Source organism: Lissotriton vulgaris, chromosome 12 (assembly GCF_964263255.1).
Source record: "Lissotriton vulgaris chromosome 12, aLisVul1.2, whole genome shotgun sequence".
Lineage (NCBI taxonomy): Eukaryota > Metazoa > Chordata > Amphibia > Caudata > Salamandridae > Lissotriton > Lissotriton vulgaris.
In genome coordinates this window covers 72673315-72686306 of record NC_141700.1, presented here as the reverse complement: position 1 = coordinate 72686306, position 12992 = coordinate 72673315, and positions in this window count along the sequence as shown.

Sequence of the window (12992 nt, the reverse complement as noted above, 5' to 3'; positions counted from 1 at the left end):
TATTTATGATCTGTGAATTATCAAGAAAGGCACTTTGAAATTCAATTTGTGTCAGACCTAATATTTGGGGACAAGAACACTAGATTATGACGCATTAACTCTCCAGTGAGGATCATAACTAGGGCTCCCGGTTTTATGGTATTTATATTTTTACCATTTCCGTCTTTATTTATTTTTATGCCATTTTATCAGTATATATCTGTATTTCTTTTTGTCGCAAGCAAATAAAGACGTTGCATCTAGTATTTTCCCACATTTATTTAAATAGACAGTGCACACAGTTGTTATAGTTTTAGCTATATGTATATATGCGCCAAATTAAGTAAATACAATACAGTCCTACCAACAGTCAAGAGCTGTCTGTATGGGCTTTCGAGGCACTGACGTGGGTTCCTCTGACGAGTGCCTCTGCCCCAGCCCGACCAACAGTCAAGAGCTGTCTGCTTGGGTTTTCAAGGCACGGACGTGTGCTCCTCTGATGAGTGACCCTGCCCCAGCCCTACCAACAGCCAAGAGCGTCCGTCCTGTGTCTGACTTAGTCATACGAGGCTGCGCAGCCCCTATGAGGTGTTTCTCGGTTAAAGTGCACGTCAACGGGGCTATGGTGGGCAGGTCAGAGGTCAATGCAAGTACTCCATTGGAGGAATTTCCCGCGCCTGCCAGAGATTAATGGCCCAGAAGGTGTTAATGTGGCCAGGAAAACATCGCCATCAGGAAGAGGGATATGGCAGGCAACCCTGGGCTGAAGCACGGATTTCGTGTGATTGACTCTGCCCCTGGCCTACCTGTGTTAACAGAGGCACTGGTCTGTGTTTATCGACAAGTTACTGACTGCATCCGAGTTCAGGGAAGTTTTAAAGGTCTCGGATTGTCTGGCATGTGATAACCTCTCATGTGCTAGAGTTTTAGAGGCACTGACGTGTATTCTTCTGATGAGGGACTCCACCCCAACCCTTCCGCACAGCTAAAGCTCTGCTGTGCTATAGTTTTAAAGGCACTAGCGTGTGTTCGTCTGAAGAGTGCCTCTGCCCCAGTCCTACCAACAGTCAAGAGTTGTCTGTAGGGGTTTTCGAGGCACTGACGTTGGTTCGTCTGATGAGTGCCTCTGCCCCAGCCCGACCAACAGTCAAGAGCTGTCTGCTTGGGTTTTCGAGGCACGGACTTGTGCTCCTCTGATGAGTGACCCTGCCCCAGCCCTACCAACAGCTAAGCGTGTCCGTCCTGTCTCTGACTGGGTCATACGAGGCTGCGCCGCCCCTGTGAGATGTTTCTTGGTTAAAGTGCACGTCATCAGGGCTATGGTGGGCAGGTCAGAGGTCAATGCAAGACACTCCATGGAAGGAATTTCCCGCGCCTGCCAGAGATGAATGGCCCAGAAGGTTTTAATGTGGCCAGGAAAACACCGCAATCAGGAAGAGGGGCATGGCAGGCAACCCTGGGCTGAAGCACGGATTTCCGAATAATTCTCTGAATCAGAGAATCCAATTTGGTTGTATTTTTCTGCATTTATTTATTAATACAGACTGAAGAAAAATATTTTTCCGTATGTATTTATATGTAAAAATCAGTTTAAACGGAAAACCGGGAGCCGTAATCATAACGTGAGACATTTTAAGCCCTGATGAAGCCGTAGGTTAACCCTACCACGGCGAAACGCGTTGGCACGAGGGACTTGGAATTAAAGAAGAAAACAACAAGAGCCCATTTGACTTTTTTCTGATTCATTTAAAGTACTTGAAATTGAACTTTAAAAGTGCATGCGTGCTGCGAAATACTGTTTATGCTTTGTTCAATCTCTGATTGAGTCAAGGGAAGTAGGGTGTTCTCTTCCCCACCTTTTGGATGCACCAAGCTTATTATTTGTAGGGTTAAACTGTGTGTAGATAACTATATGAGTGCCAATATATCCTATACACCCAAAAGCATTTACTTCTTAGAATTTAAGTTAAAATCACAAAAGTGCAAAATAATACTGCTGCAGTGTCCCTCGTAATTTGCATACACTGCTGCATAATGCAGAATTCCATTCCTGCATGCTTATATGCCTGACGCACATCACTGAAGAGACGCAATGCTGCCTATATTCTATACTTCACTGCAGACCACTCCTGGTGTACTCCATGCCCTGCGAAGATTATCAGCAGGGACAGTGGAATTATGCGAATGTGTGGCTGCAGCGATTTTCACATAATTGCAGTATTGGCCACATAATCCATCATCTGCAGCATAATTTGCAGATTTTAACAAAAAACATTTTTATTTCTACTTCAAACAGTTCAAAGGTCAGTAAAAACACAGTAACGTTGCCATGCAGTGGAAGGCCCTTTGCACAGGTTAAGTCGTCACCTTTCTGTATCTTATTGCTATTTTTGGGTGTTAAACTGGTATTAATGAAGGGTAACCAATGCCCTATCATTGTTAACAAGCTTAAAAACATGAAGTCATATTATCACAAACTGTGATGCATAATGACTCATAATTTGCCTTTTTTTATTTGTCCAGAGCGGTGACGTTTCCTCTGTGCAACAGCCCTGCATAACCTGACAGAAATGGATGTGTTGGAAGCAGCTGAGTCCTGTCTCACATACACAGACCTCTAAGGAGGCTGTGCAGACCTACTCTGCAGCACCACAGCTGCTGAACAACATTCCAGCGGCCTGCCCTGGCAAACAGGCAATCTCAGCGGCAGGCTGTCCTTTAGGTAACCGTAAAGATGCCAGTGCCTCTGAAGTTGGCATGTGCCGGGAAAGAGTCAGTCATAAGTCAAGGAAGTCTACATGTCTGGACTTATTCTTCATGTACAAGTCAAGGAAGGATACATACCTGCGCTTGTCCTTCATGTGCAAGTCAAGGAAGGCTACATCCCTACACGTGTTCTTCATGTGCAAGTCAAGGAAGGCTACATGCCTGCGCTCATTCTGCATGTACAAGTCAAGGAGGCTACATGTATGGACTCATTCTGCATGTACAAGTCAAGGAAGGCTGCATACCTAAGCTCGTTTTTCATGTGCAAGTCAAGGAAGGCTACATATCTGGACTCTTTCTTCATGTGCAAGTCAGGGAAGGCTACATGTATGGACTCATTCTGCATGTACAAGTCAAGGAAGGCTGCATACCTGCACTCGTTCTTCATGTATAAGTCAAGGAAGGCTGCATACCTAAGCTCGTTCTTCATATACAAGTCATGGAAGGCTACATATCTGGACTCTTTCTTCATGTGCAAGTCAGGGAAGGCTACATGCCTGGACTCATTGTCCATGTACAATTCAAGGAAGGCTACATACCTTGACTCGTTCCTCATGTACAAGTCAGGGAAGGCTACATGTCTGGACTCATTCTTCATGTATAAGCCAAGGAAGGCTACATACCTAAGCTCGTTCTTCATATACAAGTCATGGAAGGCTACATATCTGGACTCTTTCTTCATGTGCACGTCAGGGAAGGCTACATGTATGGACTCATTCTGCATGTACAAGTCAAGGAAGGCTACATATCTGAGCTCGTTCTTCATATACAAGTCATGGAAGGCTACATATCTGGACTCTTTCTTCATGTGCACGTCAGGGAAGGCTACATGTATGGACTCATTCTGCATGTACAAGTCAAGGAAGGCTACATATCTGAGCTCGTTCTTCATATACAAGTCATGGAAGGCTACATATCTAGACTCTTTCTTCATGTGCACGTCAGGGAAGGCTACATGTCTGGACTCATTGTGCATGTACAAGTCAAGGAAGGCTACATACCTAAGCTCGATCTTCTTGTACAAGTCATGTAAGGCTACATACCTGAGCTCGTTCTTCATATACAGGTCATGGAAGGCTACATATCTAGACTCTTTCTTCATGTGCACGTCAGGGAAGGCTACATGTCCGGACTCATTGTGCATGTACAAGTCAAGGAAGGCTACATACCTGCACTCGTTCTTCATGTACAAGTCATGGAAGGCTACATACCTGAGCTCGTTCTTCATATACAAGTCATGGAAGGCTACATACCTGAGCTCGTTCTTCATATACAAGTCATGGAAGGCTACATATCTGGACTCATTCTTCATGTATAAGCCAAGGGAGGCTACATACCTGCACTCATTCTCTTCATGTACAGGTCAACGAAGGCTACATACCTGCACTCGTTCTTCATGTATAAGTCAAGGAAGGCTACATACCTAAGCATGTTCTTCATATACAAGTCATGGAAGGCTAATATCTGGACTCTTTCTTCATGTGCACGTCAGGGAAGGCTACATGCCTGGACTCTTTCTGCATGTACAAGTCAAGGAAGGCTACATACCTAAGCTCCTTCTTCCTGTACAAGTCATGTAAGGCTACATACCTGAGCTCGTTTTTCATATACATGTCAGGGAAGGATACATGTCTGGACTCATTCTCCATGTACAAGTCAAGGAAGGCTACATACCTGCACTCATTCTCTTCATGTACAGGCCAACGAAGCCTACATACCTTGACAACCTCGCCAACTGAGAGGGATTTTAATTTTAGATCTGCGCTGGGGAGATTTCCAGCTTGAATTTCCACATCTGTGCCAGTCTCATGCCATGGACCAGTGACATGCACATCTATATTTAAGGCTGGCATTGACCTCATCTTCCCCATTTATTTACCCGAAGAGGTGAACTTAAGAACCAGAGAACTAGTACGTTGGCCATGTAACTGAGAACCTGACTGTATGCCGCAATAGTACATACCTAATTTTATTGAGCAAACTACATGCCCTTAGCACTAAAAATAGTAATACTGAGCAACAGGAACAAATCCATCAGACAGGAGCAGAAGCAATCAACTGAGCAACACGTGGGACACATGTCTAACACCAGCAGGAATAAATCCAGAAGAAAGGAGTAGTATACAATTGCTGTGATTCTTAATAGTTTGCCATTCATTCGCCATTTTCCCTTAAGTTTGGACAGCTGTGATTGCCCTAATTTATCTTGTAACTGTTGCACTCATTTTAAGGTGCTCTAACACCATGAGCTAATTTTGCGCGTATAAAACTGCAAAATAAATAAGTAATCAACTGAACAATGCCAGGCACAAACATCACCTCCCTAAAGTGCAGCCAGGATCAGATTCGAAGTTCTGTGCACCATCCACAAAGTTGTCTGAGGTGGAAAAAGGCCCTAAATACCTGTAGAAACTAGCTTCTTGCTTCTCACCATCTAGAAACCTCAGATCATCAGCTGGCGACTTGATCCAACAGTGGTTGTTGATGTTGGCAGAAGACTGAAATGGATCACTGAGAACACATGATCAAAACTGTGCAATACCCCAATACCTCGTCAAGATCTGAACATACCCATGTACTTTTCAGGAAATATCTAAAACGGAACTATTGAGACTTGCATGATAATAGATGTACTCATCGCTCCATGATTACTGAACATCGCCCAAATTGAGTGGCCACGCAATACCTCTTCAATGTTTTTCTTCCATTATACACAGTGGCATAGGAAGGGTGCTAAAGGCTTTATTGCAAGCAAGAAAAAATGGCCTGCATGTCGCCTGTTAGGTATTTGAAGAAATTCACATTCGAGGTAGACAGGCCCCTCACAGCCCCGGACCACAGGTGACTGCACCATTGATAGCTCCGCCTCTGATTAGACAGCGTCTTTTTCCTTGTAGAGATTCAAAGTATCCAAAGGCTACACACAGCACATTACAAAATTTCCACAAAAATAATGAAAGAGATTTGGAGACTTTTTGATTGGATCCCACTCATTAAAGGTTCAGGAAAAGACAAAAGTAAGATCAGATTTAGGTGGGACCGCAATCATCTAGATTCTAGGACATGGTAATATCATTCCTCAAGACATCAATATCTAAGGAATCGGAAATAGCATCAACTTATCACTTGAGGTACCACAATAAAAGGTATTTTCATCTCTAGGGTAAATATCAGATTAAAATGAACTGAGGATATCAGAAGACAGGACACTTGGAGGGTTCAGTGAAATCTGTGGCAGACAGGCGTGGACAAGGGAACACGTGGGGGAGCAGCAAACCAGGTCAACAAAGTTGTATTATCCAATAAAAAATGTAAGAGACTCAACACAAGCAAATCAGCTATCCGCAAAGAATCCATAAATACGAAGAAGCTTCTGATAAGGAGCTGACAAACAGAATCCATTACAAGATCCTGAAGTAAAATAAATAACTAGCTCTGAAGTGCCTGTGTGTCAACGATTCGTGATTCTGGTCCAATAGGAACCATGGCGGTTTAGGTGTTCTTGGGCTAGTAACCTCAGATCAGCACATATGACAATCTTGTAGAAGAGTTTGTGAGGAGGCTGGTGGGTTAGCTACTCATGAAAAGTCTGGAACTTTGTCTACGTGATCTTTTTATTAACCCTTTAAGTGCTGCAAACGTTCGGCGGACGTCGCGTGCACTACCTCGCTAGTGCTGCGCACGTCCGCTGAACGTTCCGATTCCGCCCGCGCAATGGAACGTCCGCACTGGGGCTGAATTTGCGGCGCGCTTAACGGGTTAATGTAATTTGGGTATTTAGTTTGCCCTTATCAAACCACAAGGTTAGCAGAGTTCTTTACAGAGAGCTAACAATGAACTCAAAAGATGTATAAATAGAATATATCCATCCTGGAGAAAAAGCCAAAACAGTAAACAGATCTCTGGCCAAGGATTTGCCATGAAAATCACATGCACACTAGAAGTGGTGACAGGCCAATAGGCAGTGTTTCCTTTTGGTACTTAAGAAAATAGCTGACATCAAGATGCAACCCAAGGCCAACCACGTGGCACTGGTGCCATCTGGAAAACTCTCACACAGGGGAGGTAGCAGAAAAACATTGAGCACCGGTCAAGAGGAAACCCGCCTGGTAACATACATCTTTCATGCTGTTTCCTAGTGTGTCAGCAGTCACCCCTAAAAGCATGTGGAAACCTTCCATGCAAAGAACCTTCACCACATCCCGTATTTTATACACACCCCGGGACTACATAGATGCAAATAGGAGACATCCTTCGGCCACCATGGTTGCATTTTCTGGGAAAGGGGACAAGGGGGTTTGTAGGGAACTAATTTGTGTCTGATCTAAAATTTTAAGCATTTGAAACACTATTAAATGTTTTTTCCATATCTTCAATGTATGGCTCTCTTTCCCGGGAGGCTCTAAATGGGATTAAAATGCTGCAACGTCAGGGCGATGATTGCTCCATAATTAACAGAGCTCCTAAATGGAAAGGAAGGGAGCTTTTGTCCATGTCAAACATCGGCCTGACCACCATGAATTTACTGTGAAACAAAGTTGTTAACATTACTGAGTCCTGGATTAATGAGGGCTGCTCTCCAAAACTGGAAGAGGTAGTCTCAGAGAGTTTGAAGATAATTTGTGGAAAAAAACTGCCCTCAGGAGGTTGGATGTCTTTCTGTGATTTACAGGCACATTTACAGAATTAATACAACATCTTGTGAAGCCTGGTATGTTATTAATAGTACACAACATCTGTTACTGTACAGTTAGTGATCTATACATTGTTTGAAGATCTTCTTTCGAAAAAATCTCATTAGTTTATAACATCATCAAAAAATAGTAGGACTTTTATATAAAGGCAGACAGGCTTGATGTAACCTATACTTGCGCTAGAACTTTCCTTTAAGAACTCTATTTTTTAGATCTCACACACTCAGCAAGGCATATTAGTGTCAAAGTCAATCCTGAACCACTAGTACCATTTTGCCACTAAGGTGATACTACCTTAGGAAGGAATTTAGGGCTGGGTCTGAAAATTGCTCTATCCTTTTGTTTCTGTATGATGGGTTTTTGCATGGTAAGGGCTTGTAGTTCACTTATGCAACTAGAAAGGCTACTTTTTATGAAAGGAATTGAAGAGTGAATGAGTACAAAGGTTCAAGTGGTACCCCGTGAGTCTGGTAAGGAGTATATTAAGGTTCCAGAAAGTGGTTGGCGGGGGAGAATCGGGGGGAATATTTAAAAAATAAATAAATGTCTACACCAAGGCCTTGACCACTGGTATCCTTAACAGAGATTGTCTGTTTGTATGATTGTGTACAGGTGAAGGTGGACAGATGTGTAGCTAATCCTGTCTTTTGTAGGTGGAGAAGGTAGGTGACGCTTTCTTGTACTGTTGGATTTAGTGGGTCAGATTTAGTTGCGAAGCTGTAGAGGACAAAACTTTCCCAATTTGCTGCATGACAAGTGTGGGTAATCGAGTGTCTAACCTCCCTAAAGATGGACATGCATTCTTTGGGTCAGATGCAGGCACCAAACCTCAGGTGGCAAATCGTGCTGAGTAGGTCTGTAAATTTGCTGTCTATGCCTGAGAGATGTTCCGCCATTCAGTGAACTTGATAGCAAATTGCTCAATTGCAGATTGTCTGTGCTAAGTGGGAGAGCTACAGTGAACGCATGCCCCCTTGCCTTTTTATGTAATCTATCACTTTCATGTCTGTTTTGATTAGAACCACTTTTCCGCGAATGATCTGTAGCAAGCTCAGAGAGCCAGTTTGTATCTGGGAGATCTTGAAAATTGATGGGGCGACCCTTCTATTGTGAGGGGCTCTGTGAGTAGATTGTGTGGTGAGCTGATGGTTTACCACATCCCAGGAATGAGACGTCCATCGTAGTGGTGACATGTGGGACCATAGTCACAGAAAACGTGATGGTGCCGGCCGCTGCACTTGACACACTTTGCACTATCTGCTGCATTGTTTGGAGACGAAACCAAAAAATTGCACATTTCTACTTAAAATGGATGAAAAGTTACCAAAACTCAGAAGCGCTTGAGGTGCTACTTCGCCTCAAATTGGTAGGCGTCCACCGTTGCAGAGAACGATGCGCTACGGCCCGAACCAGCACTAGATCTTCCCTCTGACCCTGAGGACCCCGGGCTGCCAGATCTCCTTGCAAGGCCACATGTGTATCCTTGTGTATGGGACTTTTACAATGTATTGGGATGTAACTTTTTGGGTGTTTTGCATAAATTTAACTGTTTTGGTACTGCATAAATACTTTACACATTGCCACAAGTTAAGCCTGGCTTCTCTGAGCTATAACTACTAGAGGGTTGAGCTCAACATAACTTAGTGACTTGTGGGGTTCAACCTGACAAGTAAGGGTTATTATTCATTGATGTGGGCAGCCACCCAGCCCAAACAATAATCAACTTTCTTACAATCAGTTGTTGCCGTGTTGCCATGTTTCTTTTGGAGTACTACGTCATATTATAATACGTCCTTTGTGCCGTTGAAGTTGTGTGGTATTTTTATTGCGTTTTATTGGGTATTTGTATTTTGTGCTGGTGTCTTATAATGCTGCTATTTTGCTGTGCTATGTATATTGTATTGTGCTAAATAGTTTTTGTGTTTGTTTTATTACTGGGTTTACTTCGTCAACCGGTACAAAAAGAGGGGGGAGGGGTGTCTACTTGTTGAATGAGAATCCCAGCTCACACCAGGAACCGCTTCCAGGATGTAAATGATTTCAAATGGAACGTTCACTAAAACAGTTCATCAGATATCCAAAATGTGCCTTCGGGATCTGTATCCAGTTGAAACCACTTGTAACTGGTTAGCTGCTTGAACGTCTTCCAGGGTAATATTGCTTCTTGCTTTGTGGTTTCAGTGGCCATGAACTCATTCACGGAAGTGCTGCTACTTGGGGATTTCACTTGGGGATTTCCTGCTGCCCGTCAACTCCTGTGTTGTAAGGTTACAGAACAGTGCCCTCTAGTGTCAAGCAGAAAGCTCGAAACAAATGGAAGAAGTAAATCTTGAAAAGAAACCCCTCCAGGTAGCATGAGTGAAGTGAACCTCAGACCTTACTGTCTGGGCAGATATCCACGTGCACTGCCTAGTAAGGCACAGGTAAGTTCTGCAAATAATTACAATGCATTATATTAATCCAAAAACAGAAGGGAATGGTTTTTGAACATTAGAAAGCCCTTTCTATTATTGACATCGGATTTACAGGAATAAGAATAACCTTAGCTGGACTTCGTTATCACATGCTTAACTACAATATGTATTTTAGTGGACCTTCCAGGTTTATGATATCGTAAGTACTTGTATGACTGGGGTATTTTATTTCTTATACAGCAGTGTCCTATGCCTCCTTTTAAAACAAAAGCAAACAGTGCTCCTCACTCTTAATTTAAGGCACCTTAATTTTCATGTTGGATTGATTGGATGTGTGTGAGTTTTACAAATGGACTCTTCCGGGGCGCGTGGCCAAGCAAGATGGCCAACAGGACGCGTTCTTGAGTGGCTCCGTTGCTGCTCTACAAAATCGTGCAGGATCTGGCATAAGTGGCGGTTTCCCCATGCCACTGCTCATCTGATTAACTCGTGCATACACCCCACGACGAGGGGGGCAGTTTGTGGAGCGCTGGGGCTGCACTGTGGCATGGGATTTACGGCACGAGGCAGCCAGGCATAAGGGGCGGAGTCGGACTGGCCCTGTGGTGGGCGGGAAGGCCAGGAGAGGCTGTGGTGAACGGGGCCGCCGGGTATACCCAGGTCAGCTTAGCAGTAAGGAGCCTGGCACTGCGGGTGTGGCGTAGCCCCCCCCAAGCAAAATACCCCCATCTGAGCAAGAGAAAAGATTGAGTGCTAAGAGGGCCGTGCTGCAAACTATGCTCTCTATGCAGCAGGGTGGCCCTTTCCCCCTGGCTGGCTGGGCCTGCGGTCGTGGCCCGGTGAGCGGTCAGGCTGTGATGAGCTGAAGGCCAGGCCTGCTCTGGAGAGCGTGGCTCGATATGAGCAGCATTAAGAAGAGGTCCTCCTCAGACCAACAACACCTGTCCTGCGAGAGGCCCCAGCTCGACATCAGGGGAGAGGGATCCTGGGCCTGGACTGTGAGATGCTGCGCCTTGGGGGATACAGTGATGCGGAGCACCCTAAGGGCTGGTTGCTTGGGCTGTGGATCTGCTCTTCTGGGCAGCGTGGAGGCAAGACGGCGATCAGTGGCGGGACCAGCGCCGTCAGATGTGGGACCTGAGTGACACAGCCCCTTCTTGATCCCTCAGACAAGTGCCCTGCCTGGATGTGATCCCTGGTTGCCCCCATTGAACCAGCTTTAAGATTACAGGTGGGGGAGCCAATAGACCTAGGGTACAGTGAGTACAGGCACCACATACATTGTCCTTGACAGGCCGGAAGGGTTGGGCCCAGGTAAAGTTTTGCAGAACACTGATTGGCTGGGCCTTATTCTGAGGGTCGCATCTCCCTACCTGATACCAAAGCACTGTAGCGCTAAATCGTGGGCAAGACTAAGCAAGCAGGGGCCCTCTGGAAGCAAGGGCGGAGAGCGCTGAGGGGAGATCCCGCTGGAATAACTTACGGCTGTTGGGCTTCTGGGAGTGGGCGGAGGGGGCAGAGACAGAGGCCTTTGTTGAGCATTGGATCCGGGAGACAATGCGGCCTTTGGGCCTTTCACCATTCTTTGCTGTCAAGCAGGCACACCGGGCGCTGGTGGCCCCTCCTATCCCCAAGAGCCATTATTTCCCGCTTACTCACTTCCAGGGACAGAGACTGTGTGCTAAGAGCGGCCTGAGAAGCTAATAACACTGGTCTTGAGAATCACATATCAGTGTACCCAGATTACACTCACAAAGTTCAAACCAGTCGAAAATCTTCTTGGAAGTTAAAAGTAAACTGCGCTCTATGAGACTCTGATGTATGCTGCTGTTCCCAGCCGCCTTCTGGTGATTCAGACGGAAAGTCCCACTTCTTTGATTCCACTGAGGACGTGTAGCGATGGTTAGAAATGTGGGACATGGTCCCATGTGAACGGAGGGGATCCAGGCTGTGGAGCGCATGGTCAGGGAGAGGAGCGTGCAGTCCCAGCTGGAGAACCCGGAGGATGTCTGCAAATGGTGACTCCGAGGTCACGGAGGCTCAAGACAATGGTGGTGTGGTGCAAGAAGATGGTACCTTGGCCAGGAATCCATCTGGGGAGCCGAGCGTATTGGACACCGACACCCAAGCTGACCCAGTGGTGGCACAATCAGAGAAGTCCACTACCTGAGTGGGGGCATTGCAAAGGCTTCTGTTCAGTTTTTGCATTCATGTAGATTTGTTTTAACTAATGCTCTCTATTACACGGGGGAGCAAGGCTGTGGTTCTAGTTGCGGGAGAGGTATCCTATTCTGCATATTGTTTAATATTGGGAGTGGTGTGGGGGTTGATTCTGGCACGCAGTCATTTCTGCTATGGCGGGGTACTCTGGAGCCCTCACCACATCAGTGGTAGGGTACAGTTGGGGAGGGTGGGGCTGGGCTGTGGGTCCTCACAGTGACAAAATAGGGCAATGTGTTAAGTTGTTCATTTGCTGTTGGTCCGGGTGGGGATATGATGTTGATGTTCTTGCCGTTCTAGTTATGGCAAAGGATTTTTTTATGTGCATGGCTGGGTCCAAATACATTAGCATCCATCCGTAGATTGTGAGACAGGAAAACCTATTTGTTTCAGGGATGGGCCGGGAGGCGGGTTGAGGTTACAATCCCACATGGCTGAGTTAATACATATTTTTACCTGGAATGTTCAGGGTCTTAGGGATTATACCAAGAGGTATCGGGTCCATTCATATCTAAAACGTCAGGGGATACAAGTAGCCTGTTTTCACTAAAGGCACTTTACGGGGGAAGAGAAACAAAAGTTGGATAGCTGGCATGTTTTTCATCCACAGGTACATGGTTGCACTTGTCACTCTCTAACGAATTCCACATGTAGTTGTCCAGACAGGCTCCTAGTTATGGGACTGGACCCGTCACCTTGGTAAATATATGTCTGATCATACACCAGTGGTGCTTTATTTGGGTTGGGGGAGGGAGGTACGGACTAACGGACACTGGTGAATGTCCCCAGAGCTCTTGACTGATGTGTCCTGTAAGAAAACACTTCAAGAGGCACTCCAGACATACCTCGATGGTAAGTGGGGGTCAAACGAGACACATGCCACAGAGTGGGAAGCCCTTAAGGAGGTCATATGCGGCCA